This window comes from Acinonyx jubatus, chromosome B2 (assembly GCF_027475565.1).
Source record: "Acinonyx jubatus isolate Ajub_Pintada_27869175 chromosome B2, VMU_Ajub_asm_v1.0, whole genome shotgun sequence".
In the NCBI taxonomy this organism is placed as follows: Eukaryota; Metazoa; Chordata; class Mammalia; order Carnivora; family Felidae; genus Acinonyx; species Acinonyx jubatus.
This window is the reverse complement of record NC_069385.1, coordinates 54,371,927-54,386,071: the sequence shown is the minus strand read 5'-3', so window position 1 is coordinate 54,386,071 and position 14,145 is coordinate 54,371,927. Positions and strand designations below refer to the sequence as shown.

The 14,145-nt window shown below is 45.2% G+C and overlaps 1 protein-coding gene across 3 annotated transcripts in view; it reads left to right on the top strand.

The window, feature by feature from the left end:
• The window catches only part of SOBP (sine oculis binding protein homolog), a 162,375-nt gene extending 148,629 nt beyond the window's left edge, over positions 1 to 13,746 (top strand). For all 3 annotated transcript variants that reach the window (XM_027057158.2, XM_027057157.2, XM_053222408.1), the window contains one exon: positions 12,402 to 13,746. The gene's annotated coding sequence lies outside the window, so the exon portion shown is untranslated. The remainder of the gene's footprint in view (positions 1 to 12,401) is intronic.
• Positions 13,747 to 14,145: the final 399 nt, after the last annotated feature.

Genomic DNA, 14,145 nt, shown 5'->3' with positions numbered 1-14,145 from the left:
TTTTCCAGATTCTCTTGTCAAAGAGGTTGTGCCAAAGGGGCAGAGATAGTCTTTCTATTTTCCTTTCCTCTGTCCTGCACGGAATTATCTTGAATTTTTCAGTTGCTGCTTTAAATGGGTAACACTTCCTATGTGAATGCATGTTAAGGCAATGCATTCTGCTTGTGTAAACTTTTGGTTTTCGATGCCACAAAAGCATAAGAGGAATCCATTCCAGACAAACAAGTTAGCCTTAAAAGATAAATGGTTTGATGCTGGCATCATTAAACAGGGTCCTGTTCTCACAGAAAAGGGGTAAATGACATCTCAGATGCCGGCTCTAAATGTTAACAGTGTAGAGCTCTTCTCTGGACTGTGGATTTGCACAGCATTCTGCCTGACAAAAAAGTGGGGTGGGGTCTGGATTGAGAATAGGAGGCCATCAGCAAGGAGGGAGAACACACACACGCAGGCACGCATACACACACACACACACGCACACACACACACATTATTTCAGGGGCTATTTAAAAGATTCTAGTGAAAACAACTGGAACAAAAGCTGCACCAACAACAAAAACTTGGAGTCAGTCTCTCATGCTTTAGAACAGCTCCTGAGTGCACTACACATTCTTAGGTTGGAAACCAGTCAAGTTGCCTCCCTGATCTTTTAACTCCTCACTCCTGGTGCATATGCTGTTTTACCAAGTTGCCCAAATGCCTTCTCTGAGTAGGGAGAAGGGAACTGCTTTTCTGTGTAGCTGCAGGATCCGGACTGTGACAAATCAAAGCTGCCCAGCGCTCCCCAGCCTCATTGCACCCCGCTCTTTGGCTGTGCAGCTGGATGTCTCCTCATTGAACCCCTGGTGTGTTGTCTGTCTTTGACAGCAAGCTGTGTTTTCTTTCGGGTAAAAAGGGAGGTAAGAATGCGACTGATAGCATTTAAGGAACAGGAGGGAGAGACACAGTGTGTGGACTTATTTGATATGAACCATTGACCTAACATCCCCAAATTGCAATTAAAAAGTATATTTCTCTCTCATTTGCATGACTTCTTTCCCCAGACATGTTTTTGGTATTGAAAATGAATGGTATTCCCATACAACATGTGTCTCAATTTGTAATGATATCCGCCTTGCAGCTGGCTTAGTTCTCGAAGTGTTTCTAAAATGTTACTGTCTTAAATTTGAGCCAACCTACACTAACAAATTATCTAGAAGCAAAGTGGCTAAGCTGCATTTGGTGAGAGAAAAGGAAACCCTATATTTCATCCTTCAACTCTTGTTTTGGAAATTCAGACTGTAACATGATCTTTTCCTAAGGAAATCTACACACGCACACTTTAAAAATTGTGCGGATTGGGTGTTGTGCGAGCAAGAACGATCAGGTTTAAGTTTCTCTGCAAAGTTCTGCATCCCATCAACAAGCCCTTTTGATATTTTAAACCCATATTTAGAGTAATTTCAAGATATTTGGAGCACATGTGGTTAAATGTAAAACTTTGTCATTATGATTTGTTAGATGCTTATACTTTAAATATTTATAAGCCATTTTTAAGTACTTTATCCAAAAGCCTTCTCCCACTAGAATACTGTAATTGAGTGGTATCTGAGCATCATTATATATAGAAGATACAGGGTGAAGTCACTGCAGCATGCACGTTCTTCCTGCTTTTCTGGTTTCAATTCAAATGCTATTTTTAGTAGTTTCAGCTTATTTAAAAAATGTATAAAAAGTCATAAACAGGGTTGGTTGTCTGTGATTTAAAAAAAAAAATTACCCAGTTCTCCCAAAGGTAAAGTGTTCAATGTGAATCATGTTGAGTCTCACCTCTTTGTCTTATCCTGGGAGTATTTAGTAAAACTTTCCATTCGAGTGTTGGATCTGAATCTGTGTCCACATGAGTTTAAAGTGTCATATTGTTCCTCTGAAATGTTTTAGGGGCAATTAACTGGTGGTTAGATTGAACTCTTTATCATTCACCTGTAACCATCTTGGGAACTAAGACCCAGGATCCTGTCTTTATCACAGATAGCCTGCTTGTGCACTTCATGTGAAAAAGAGGAGAGGGGAAAAAACCTGTTTTCCACACTCAGAATCCATTTAAACTTCAGAGGTTATAAATTTCAAACTGACCACAGGCCTCTGGGGCTCACACTCTTTTATGGCTGGCAAAATACAACTTTCTGGTAAGACGGGAAAATGAAGGCTTAAAAAGGCTCGTAAACTTGCTTGGACATCTAATAGCTCTTACCAAACAGCATTTTCATGAGTTAAGTGTAAATGAGTCAGAAACATATAGATTGAATTTCTTTTAAAATACACATGGGCTTAAAAATTAAGGCCAAAGTGCTTGGCAAAATAAGTTTTGGTTTTAGCCAAACCCCAAATGTTTGAAAAAAATCGTTCTACAATTTGCCAAACCAAAAAGACATCCAGGTCCCTCTGTTCCTCTCATTGAATATGATGGCATCATAAACACAGGACTTAATGTCTATATTCATATCCACCAAGGTTTGAGCAACATGAATCCCAAATGTTAATTGAAAAACTATGAAAAAGTTTTGGAAAAACATTATGGCTTTGCAGACAAAGATGAGGAGTCACTGATTCTGAGTTCTGATTTTGACAGCACACTTCACTGTCTGGTCATCCCATCTACTTGTTCTCTGTCTCAGCTGGTGTGTGTGTGTGTGTGTGTGTGTGTGTGTGTGTGTGTATTAGAACATATCCCATCTACTTGTTCTTTGTCTCAGCTGGTGTGTGTGTGTGTGTGTGTGTGTGTGTGTGTGTGTGTGTAGCTTATGCATACGAATAATAGCTTTTAAAAATCCTGTATTTGGAGTTCTTAACTTATACTTAATTCATATATTACAATCCACAAACTTAATAAATTCCCAGTCATACCCAAACAGAGGGAGACAGTCCCCTTATTGATAGTTTGGAGATGGTCTTCATTTATTTCCCTAGAGAGTAAAACATATCAATTTTTTAATGTTTATTTACTTTTGAGAGAGACAGAGAGAGAAACAGAGTGCAAGCAGGGGAGGGGCAGAAAGAGAGAGAGACACAGAATCCAAAGCAGGCTCCAGGCTGCAAGCTGTCAGCACAGAGCCCGATGCAGGGCTTTTGAACGCCATGAGATCATGACCTGAGCTGAAGTCAGACTGAGCCACCCAGGTGCCCCAAAATCTATCCATTTTTAACTAATGGTATCTAACATTGACTTTGTGCAGGGACACTGTTATCAAGAGATACAAGGAAGGGAGGGAAAGAGGGAGGGAAAGTGTGAAGAAGGAAGGAAGGAGACAGAAAAGAAAAAAAAAATGGGAGAGGGAGTGGCGGGTGTCCTTGACTTGTTTTGAGGAACTAATAACCTGCTGAGAGAGACAAGAAATAACGAAGGCAACTTTTCCAGGCAACACGCAGAACTGCAAAGTGATGTGATACTACAGACAGTATGCTTCAGCGAGGGCAGGATCTGGGACGGCTCCCTCTCTGCTGAAACCGAATTCCTAGCTCAGGGCTGGCAGAGCAGGCCTGCAGGTATTTGCTGAACAAATGAATGAGGAGAGTCCCAGGAGAGCAATAGCTAATGCAGTTAGCCTGATAGGGTTCCATACAGCAGGTGAGTTCAGAGTGAGGTCCTAAATCTGGGAAGGGGCATGGACTAGCAGGAGTGTAAGAATAAAGAATGCAATAGGATGTCAAAAGCCGCAGAGGCGAGGTAGAGTGAGTGAGCCCCATCGGGGATGACCTGCCTCGTACTGGGCTGGAGCAAAGCCCCACTGCGGAGGGAGAGGAGCCCCGGAGACTGCAGCGGGCAGGTAGATTGCGGAATGTGTACTCTGTGCATCAGGCAACGTCACCAAGACCTCGAGCAGAGGAGTGACAGGATGAAATCTGTACTGGAGGAAAATTGCTTTAACAGCTGTTCATAGACTGAAAGGAAGCAGGAGAAAGACTGGCATCCCGAAAGCTGATTGCTGCATTCTGACGACAGGCTAATTACCAGTGGTTGATTCTAAACACTGCGGGATGTTATCACTACGGTGTGAGGGGTGTAGGCTGCCACAAGTGTACTTCAAGTGTGTAAAGCACTGTAGCAGTGCAACGGAGGCAGAACTTTCGTTGTGTCCAGCGTAGGCATGAAGAGGCTTCACGGCGTATGGTGGAAGAAAACCTCACCACCGACAGACCATTTCAAAGTCCAGTCGTGGGTGCCAGCCGGGCCCCAGATTGTTGTAGAAAACAGGGTCTGGGCCCTTCTGACCAGCCAGCTGCCCGGAGCTGTTGACCAGCCACCTAGGCAGGGTGTGGGCTGTTGGCTAAGACTGATGGGCACACAGAAGACAGGCAGTGCTCTCCCAGCAGAGGACTCCCTGCTGATGAGCGTGGAGCCTGGACGGTGGCCGCAGTGACACCCGAAAGCTCTGGCCTTGGACCAAAGAGCAGCCATAACGCTTGGGTGCCTTGCTCTCCCTCAGACATCTTCTGAGATTTCCACAGTGTCTGAATCCTATTCTCCCAGGGCCTTCAGGCACTGTCAAGGGAGGCTGACAACTTTTAGAGATGCCTTTTTATCTTTTTTAACCTCCGGTGCCTTAGACCTTCTTCTGAAGCTTCCACATGTGCGGACAGGGAGCTTCCAGTTGTGAAGGAAGGCAGTGGTGTGGTTTTGTGGAAAAGAACATCAGCTCTGGAGTTGGGCCAGCCTGGGTGCAGATCCTGGCAGAGCCTTTTAGGAGGTGAGGAAGGAGGTGATTGTCTCTGGATCTCCTCTCTAGGTCACGAGTAACAGTGACATTACTGTGAGGGTAGGTAGAACACATAGACGGTGTGGCACATCACAGATGCCCTACAGCTGGCAGGTACTGCCCTGTTAGAAAGGCTGTGAGGACTGGGAGAGAAGTACAGGGCCAGAGTGAGGTCTGCTTGGATTTGAAAACTAGCTGTATCGCTTACTAGCTATGAGAGTTTGGAATAGCTTTATAAGCTGTTGTGCCTGCATTCTCTCGTTAAATAATTGTATCATCTAACATTTATTGAGCATGCTTTATATGCAGGCAGCATTCAAAGGTTATGTGCCCACAGCAACACTATGGAATACCATTATTAAATCCATTTGACAGATGAGTAACTAAGGACCAGAGAGGCTAAGTCTCCTATCTTGTGTCTTTGGTCAGTAAATGACAACACTGAGAGATCTGACGGGCAGCCTGGCTCCAGAGTCCCCATGTAAGATCACTGAGCACATCTCATATACACGAAAATGAAGATAAGACCTCCTACCTCATAGAGTCATCAGGCTCCAGTGGTAGATAACCTAGGTTAAAATGCCAAGGAAGTACCTGGCACATGGTAGGTGCTTGTTTAAAGAATTGTCATGGTGTCCGCTGTAGCTCAGAACTTGCTTCCCTTGGATGTGGAATGCAAGGTGATGAAACGCTTCCATGCTGTCAATCTCGGGTGTTAGGGATACCATTCCAGAACGTGTAAGATGTCTGGTTCCACTTTTACAGGTAGAGACTGGGACAAACAGAGCAAATGCTCAAGGTCAGAGTGGTGCAGCCAGGATTAGAACCTGAGTCCTCATCTGCCTTTCCTCTCAGTGGGACACAAGATATGACCAAGGCTGCTTGAGTTACATGCCCTGTGCCAGGAACCAGAGGCATATTTTTGCCACCCATGGTATCGCTTCCTCATGTTGAGCAGCTGATCTCAGAGAGGAAATAAGTTGTACCTGAACATCTGGGGTCAGGAGGGTGAAAGGGTTGCAGAGAAGTAATTATTAACCACATTCTCCGTCTCCTTGGCTGTGCAGGGGTAGGGGTAGGCAATAGAGTTGTGGGGGGTCAGTATGTTTGCTCTTATTTTTTTTTTTAATTTTTTTTAACGTTTATTTATTTTTGAGACAGAGAGAGACAGAGCATGAACAGGGGAGGGGCAGAGAGAGAGGGAGACACAGAATCTGAAACAGGCTCCAGGCTCTGAGCTGTCAGCACAGAGCCCGACGTGGGGCTCGAACTCACGGACCGCGAGATCATGACCTGAGCCGAAGTCGGCCGCTTAACCGACCGAGCCACCCAGGCGCCCCTGTTTGCTCTTATTTTGTGCAGTGAAGTTTCCATGAACATGAAGCCTCTCCCCACCCCCCTTCAATATCTCCTGCTCTTCTTCCCACCCTCCCTATTCATGGATTGGTCGTAAAGAATAGATTAAGTGCCAGAAAGACCACCCCTCCAGATCCCAGCTAAAATCCCCAAAATCTACTGTTGGTCCATAAACCATAGCTACTTGTCACATTTTTTTTCTGTCTTTTCTTTTCCTCCTCCTCCTCCTTCTTCTTTTAACCTAGAATGCCCATGTTCAGATAATATAGATATAGAGAAATGACAAGCTCAATCTTAACACAATAAACATCTATGTTATTTTCTGTTGGGTTTTTTTGTTTGTTTGTTTGTTTGTTTTTTGTTTTTGTTTTTGTTTTTGTTTTTTTTGTCCAAGGCAGAATTTTTAGAAGGCACATGAACGAGCATTAGCTAGTTGGTGTATTGGATGAAACTGGAATGAAAATGTAATTGTATTTTCTCATCAATTAGCTTCTCAGAGTTCTTGTTTGTAAACAAAGGAGATGGACTGTCTACGTCTCTAGGGCCCCTCACATCCCTGACACTGTGACCCCCACTTGTCAGGGGAAGGAGGGGAGAGATGAAACCCGGACTGAGGGAGGTATTCCCTGGATGGGAGCATGGGGTTTGGGGTCATAGGAGGTGGATCCAACCTACTCTGCCCCTTTTTAGCTAGTGACCTTGACCATGTAAGCTTCTTAACCTTCCTAGGAAAGTTTCCTCATCTGCAAAATGGGGACAGTAATAAATACTTAAGTAGCATTGTTGTTTCCATGAATTAAGTGTATAAGTGAGATACCTATATAAAATGTGCTTGTTTTCAAGTGAAATAAGTATAGCAAAGTGCCTAGTGCAGCATTTGACATCAAGTAGGTGCTCAGTAAAAGTTGACTTCCTTCTTTGGGGGAAAAAAAAACCCTGAAGCTTTGCCAAACCATAATAGGAAGTGCTTGGTCCTAAAAGCTAGAGGCATAGGGCTTTTGGCTCATCTTCAAAATTTCCTGCAGAACATTAGCTAGAGTATGTAAGTCTCCTTTATTTTATTTTTCTCTTTTGTGAAGGGAGGTAGCCACCTGCCCCAGTGCATTTATGAAAATGTATTCTGTTAGTCATGAATCCCCATACGCTTTTAGGAAAGGGCCAGGGTCAGGGTCATTTGCTTTGCTTAAACACCCAGGTTCCAGAAAGGATTGGAGGTAGTTTAAGAAGATCAGTCATCCAGGGTGAAGAAGAGGATCCTAATGAGTGCACGAGATGAAGTTCACGGCTGAGGTTCTTTGTGCCCTAGGAACTTTTAGAGGTCAGCAAGAAATAGCAGTGACCACTTGTGAGAAGCAACAGGCCTCTGTACCCATGTAACTCATCAAGCCAACTTGGCAGAGAAAACCAAAATTTTAACTTGTAGAACAAAGAATTACAGATGGAGCTATCCCAGCAGGGGGTCTTCTGTGGTGGTGATTTTTCCTGATTAAAGAGTAAAATAAGAGCTATTGCTAAAGGAGAAAATTAAGAAAAGCAAGTCCTTACGTTTGGCTTAATTTTTTTTTTTCTGTTAAATATACATGAGCCTTGGCTTATCAGAACCGTGGAGTGGGCAGCACAGTGGTGATGAAGTTGTACTTCAGACCAGAGCCTAGCACTGAGCCAACCGATGCTCGTCCTTGGCTCCCACAACCCTCTCCCCACCACTGGTTATTTCCCATAACAATCACACCAGGTTTTTCAATTACTTTCACTAACTAATGAGCTGTAAGAAAAGAGGTGCCATCCACTTCATAAACGAAAGCCATTTCAGTCTTGGCAAAAGCCATTTCAGAACTTCACGAAGCAGTGGTTGATGGGGGAGAGAAGGAACCATTTTTGGGCAAAACCTCACCAAGGGCTTGCTGTGGAGACCACTATCTGGCCTCACACTTGGGTTTATCAGCTCATGCAGGTGACTCTGCTCATCGACCGCTGGGCTCTTCTCTTGTGAGTGTCCCAGAATAGCTGCGGCTACCTGAGACCAGTCCAGTCCTCGGGGACTCATTATTGTTCCAGATAAACAGCGTGGCCGAAGCCAGCACGTAATGGCTGTATTTAACCGTGATAAGTGATGGGCCGATGTGCCCGAGTGAGCCGCATCACTGTAAGGCTCGGGTAAGTGGACAGAGGCCAGCCAGCTCAGTAGTGGGCACTTCTCTCACATCATAGAGTTGATGCCATGGGGTTTTAGACTTGGGTAATAAATCTGGCAGACATGGGGAGCTTGCCTTCTAAACAGGTAAGATGGGACAGGCATACAGGGTTTTGATTATGCTAATTACAAAGGTATTTGAGGAAGGAAAGAAAAATAAAAGTCTGGAAAATGGATTAGATAAATCGAGGCAGGCTTCTCGGCAGAAGTGGACTCTTGCAGTAATGGAGGGACCAGCTTGCAAATGTTGGGATGTAGAATAAGACACACATTTTTCTCTGGACACACATTTCCTTTTGGGAGTGGTTGCTAGGAAAGTATAAGACTTCCTTTTAAAGACAGCGAGCATAAGTCTTAGGCTGTAAAGGCCAAAGAAGGAAAGGTGAGAATGGTTATATTTTGACAGTATCAACATTGGAAGCATTTCTTAGTACTCAGGCACATTTCTGTTCTCCATAATTCTCTGAAAATTCTTGTGGGGTGAAGGAGGATGAGTAACTCAATCATATTCTTAGCAATGCTTTCCTGATGTAAAAAAAGGAAAAGTGCCAGGCAGACAGAGGCCCTCTCACTGCACTTAGTTATGCATTCCCTGAGGACGGTACTTCATTCCTCTGGCCTAAGGGGCAGGGGGGCCTGGGATTCTGAAGGCGCCTGGCCATACAGGTCTGCTGGAGACTATACATTGTGGAGCCAGTCTGCAAACATAGTACATGCGTGGTGCACAGGATGGGCTGTGTGCATGTGGGATTCCATGTAACAGGACCCCTGGGTTGTCCTGCCTTCAGATGAACCCTGGACTCACAGGAAAACCCAAATGTGAGGCACGAGTATCGCTGTTTCCCCAGAACTTCCTGCATTAAGGGATACTGTGTGTGTGTGTGTGTGTGTGTGTGTGTGTGTGTGTGTGTGTGCCCGTGTGTCCGCGCGCACGTGCACGTGAGAGAGAGATTAGTAGAAAGGAGACTCTGAAACTTTGTGCTTTGGAGTTCAGAAGTTAATAGTCTTCCTTATACACAGATTAATATCCAGCTGCTCAAGTTTGTAATCCTACGTACTTGACACTGGCTTTGGTCCAAAGATCCCACAGTCACAGAACTTGAGAGATGGAAGATATAATCGAAAATCTCCCGAGACGCCGGTGTCACAGAGGAGGAATCAAGACTGGGGAGGTTAAAGAAGGGGACACGCTGGACTGTGACTTGTGTCCCTGTCTCACTTATCATAGTAATTTCCCCTTTGCTCAGATCAAGAAATTTAAACTGGATGGATTTTCCATAAGATCCCTCTGCTTGGCAAGGGCAAAATAGGAACTGGCTCGGGCCCTGGAACTTCCTCACGATCACTTTCTAAAACTGCAGGCTTGCTTCCTCCCCGCTCTTGAGTTTCACACTCTGCATACCAATAACTCCAGGAAGGTGAAGCCCAGGCTCGGTTCTTCATTTCCATTGATTCCAGCGTCTGTTCCCCGGGTCACCAACAAGGGGGCTGCCCTGAGCCACAGCCAGAGCCATGGGAACAGATGAGGACAACTTCAGGACCACCCCCTCCTCAAATGTTAGCTGCAGAAAGGGACTTGTACTGCCACCATCTGGCCTTTGCGTGTGTCCCAGACATGGCAAGGATGTGGTGAGAGGGAAGGAAACAGCACACAAATTGTCTACTTTGCCATTCTCTTAAAATAAGCTCGGTGTGTGAGGAGGCTTTCAGAGCAGCAGGAATGGGGCTGCAGAAAATAGAGTGTGGTGCAGCTGCACCCTTTAGAACTTGGGGGGAAAACACATATTATTTACCAGACAATAATAGATCCCAGAGAATAATAATGATTATTATAGTGTTTGGGATGGCAAACGCTGTCGTTAAGGTTCCAGAATGGCTCTCATTATAATCCCGTTTTCCCAGTCCCTTATGAAAGCCTTGAAATTTTCTCCAAGTAGGCTGATGCTGTCCATGTTTGGCCTTTGTCCAAAGGTGATTTGAATATAAAGAAACTCATTTGAGAAATATTCCTCTTTTTGAGGTCACGATTACATTAAAGAAAAAAAAGCCACATCCTTAAAAAAGCAGAGCATTCTTAAGTCGTTCAAAATGGCGGTGTTTCCTGGTCACTGGAAGAAAGCGTTAAATGCTTCTTTTTCTCTTTTCCTTTTTAAAGAAAGGATTCAGAGGCCCCCTCTGACTACAAGATTTGGTCATTCTTGGTCCCGAGCCCAGAGGTGGGGATGGTTTTCCTCCCTCCATGGCAAGTTCCAGGCTATGCTCCCTAGGTGGAAAAGAACTGTCCCAGAAGAAGCTACACTTGTGTCTTTGGATCCATTTGTGATTTCTGAGGCTCCTTTCCGATTCTTCATGACCTCTCATTTGACAGCGGCTCTTGGCATTTTTATTTCAGTATCCCTTCTTGCCACTGTCTCATTCTCAAAGGAAAAAAGAAAAAGAAAAGAATGAAGGAAGGAAGGGAGAGGGAGAAAGAAAGAAACAAAGAAAGAAAGAAAAATGAGCTCTTGATTCAGAGATAAATACCCACATTTCCAAGTCTGACCATGCCAAATGAAAAGGTTTCCATGGCCTTGTAATTCCAGCCCCATCACATATTTGTGGTGTTTTGCATTTTCACTTTGGTTATTTAATATACATATTAAATACACACAGATCTGGTGATTTAATGTGATTTGGGGAACTCAGGCATTTCCTGTCATGCACATTCAGATTTTCAAACCTTGTTTTTGGCTGATCATTATTATCGTTACCATTAACACCAGGGTTTGGATAGCAGGGTTCAAAGCACAAGCTTGTACTTTGTCCTCCCAATGGGCATTTTGACCTCCTGATGCTTGTGCTAAATTCATGCTACAGACACTCTCTGAGCAGTCTCCAGGTCTCTTTGTGGCCTCTTTTTCTTCATCTATAAAATGAGGAAATTACATTATCTCTGGGGTCCCTTCACGTTTTAAATTCTACCACCTCTCTGAAATTATTCGTTCATTGTTCTAGGAATAATCTCAACAGTTGTAAAGATGTTTACGAGTCCTCTGTCACCACCTCACGTTAGCCAGATTTTACCCATTCACATTTCTGAAATCCTCATACATCAGCAGGAAAAACAGGTATTGTTTTGGGGCATGGGGAACAACGGCTGCTTGACCCTCATTCACTTGACAGATGTGCGTCTCGCTGAACCAGGGGCTGGGTGTGGAGATGTGAGCAAAACAGACACATCCCCAAACCTCAGGGACTTTACGGTTTGGTTGGCAGACTTCTAAGAGGCAGTTTACGAGGAGTAACTGAGCGTCCTTGGGAGGTTATATTTCAAACCAAGGGACTGGTAGCAAATGAAATAAGCCAGTGCGGATGGAGAGGCAGAGCCTAACCTCTGTGGTAGAAACTGGGGTGAGCATTCTCCTGAAATTGACTTTCCTGGTGAACAATCCTGTGCAGACCCTCTGCCCTGGGACCCCGACGCCCAGCTGGTCTGTTGTCCTCCAGTCCCGTGCTGCTGTTTGGTTTGGGTATCAAGAGATGCGAACAGCTCGCCCTTGTCAGACAAGACCCACAGAGAAGGGCATTGCTTCCAGCTACCAGCTGCCTCTGTAGAAAACCTCTGAAGAGAGGTCCACATGTCCACAGTAATTGTTCATGTGCTAAAAAGCGAATCTCTTGGCTTTCCTCCTTTGTAGCAGATACCAGAGCCATTACGTGGAGTACAGGGGTGAGGTCTGGAGCTCCAGGGTCCCCCGATGACCTTGCCACCTTTGGGGGTGACCTTGGGCAATTCAGAAGGGTTGCCGGTTAAGCGTGCAGTAAGGCGGAGGGCCAGGGTGGCCCCGTGGCCAGGCATGCCGTTGTGGTCTTTGGGTGAGGGCGTGGTGCACCGAGAAGCGACTCGTGTTTCGTGTCCTCACACAAAGCTGGCAGGGCTGACCCCAAGCGGAACCATGAATTAGAGACACGTCAAAGTCATGCCATGCCGCTCTAGTTCTGGGGACTCGGTGTAGGTCTGAGCTGCCGGCCGGCCGGAGGGTGCCGCTCTGACTCATGCCTGGGTTCTCCCCACGTGGGACGGGGCTGTGGTTTGACCCAGCGGTTCTGATGGGCCCCTTCTTCTCTTTTCCCAGGAACGCTCGCTCACAGGGTACCTTGCGTGGAGAGAGGGCGCAGAGCAAACCATGTCCCGCCATCCAATGACACCAGCTGGTCAGCTCACCACCCCCTCTGGCTAAAACTCAAACAAATAAAGCCGCTTCCTGTCATTAAGCATCTCAGAGGAAGCAGCCCTCCCTCGGTGGCCTCCAGCCCAGAGAAGCCAGCACGTCTTGGACCTACCAAGCGGCCCAGCCTTCTTGCGGCCACCATCTCTGCTTCTCCCCAGAGGAACTTAGGGATTTCGCCCCTGGTTTTAAAACAAAACAAAACAAAACACCAACAAGCCACAAGGACCAATGTAGGTATTCTCCCCGCTCCATCTTCAAGGCTCAGAGGGTGAGGCTGGAAGATGATACGAATTTGAAAACAAAAATCTTTTTTTAGTCATTTTAAAAACTGCTGTGGTTTTGCTGCTACACGAAGAATTGTGATTTGCATTGTACGGTTTTGGACCTATACTGTTCACGTTTTGAAGGCGGAGAGGAATCATACTGGAGTCCCAACACTTCGGATTCATCTCTGTCCTGCCCAGGATGCACTTTTAAATGAAGAGTTAGAATATTTTATTGGCTAATATACTTTTCTTGTTATTTTTACAAAGGCCACCTTTATCCTTTTTAATGCCATATTTTCAGTGTTACACTTTTATGGCTTTTAATTTTCGATTTGACAGATGTAAGAAGCAGCATGAATAGTTTATACTGTGGTTTTTCAGAGACTGAATGCCAAGAGAACTCGGTAAATGTTTATTCTTCTCAGCTTTCTCTTTAAATTCTCCTAAATAGCGCCCCATTTGGGAACAGAGCAAGAGTGTTGAACTGAAGACCAAAATGCCCTCAAGGTGTAAAATAATCCGAGGGGGAATATTTGCTGGGCGTCACGAAAGACTTGGATGAAATTTCAACCCTGATGGTTTTCGGTGATCCAGGAAGTCAGTGAAGCAATCTCTCTATATGCAGAGTCCTTTCATGATAATTAGAATGGTATGGACAAACCAGTGAAAACAAGAGGGAAAGTGAGAAAGATCACCCATGATTCTGTTTCACTGTTTGCTTTCTCCTGTCATGGTTAAGAGAAATGTGCAATTCGATCCTCAATCAGTGGGTGGAGGATAACAGGGTAGATTTTCTTGTGTGCACTTGTACAGTTGTAGCTGCGAGTCCAGAAGTCCTCTAGAGCATGTGTACTGGCACTGAGTTGGTGAGACAGTCGTGGAGTGTCCCATTCTGATGAGTACAGAAAAAAAAAAAAAAAAAAAAGAGAAAAAAATCCAAAAAAAAAAAAAGGAGAAAACTAAAAAAAAAAAAAAAAATCAAATCACCTTGTGATTCAGTGTATCTGTTTACTAACTCAGATAAAGCAATTGTTCCCTCTTGCGGGGTCCGGGTGCCCCCGCCCACAGGGCCGCTGAGGGGGAGACTGGAGGGGTGGCCGGTGGGGGTTGGGCGAGGCTGGGGGGCCCGTGCGGCGCCGGCCCTGAAGCGCCACGGGACCCGTGGATGCGGTGTACATAGTGTATTTCTATATTCTCCTTTGTACAGAGTCACTTAACAAGTCAAGCTACTGTTTTACAGGTGCTCCTTATTTATTAGAGCTGTGAGAGCTTGGGGGACACACCTGGCGAGCGAGCTCGCTTTTTAAAAATGAAATGGGGGGGGGGGCAGGGGAAGGGAGGTGGGAGGGAGGGGAAGCTCGAAAGCCCAGGGAGAGATTTAT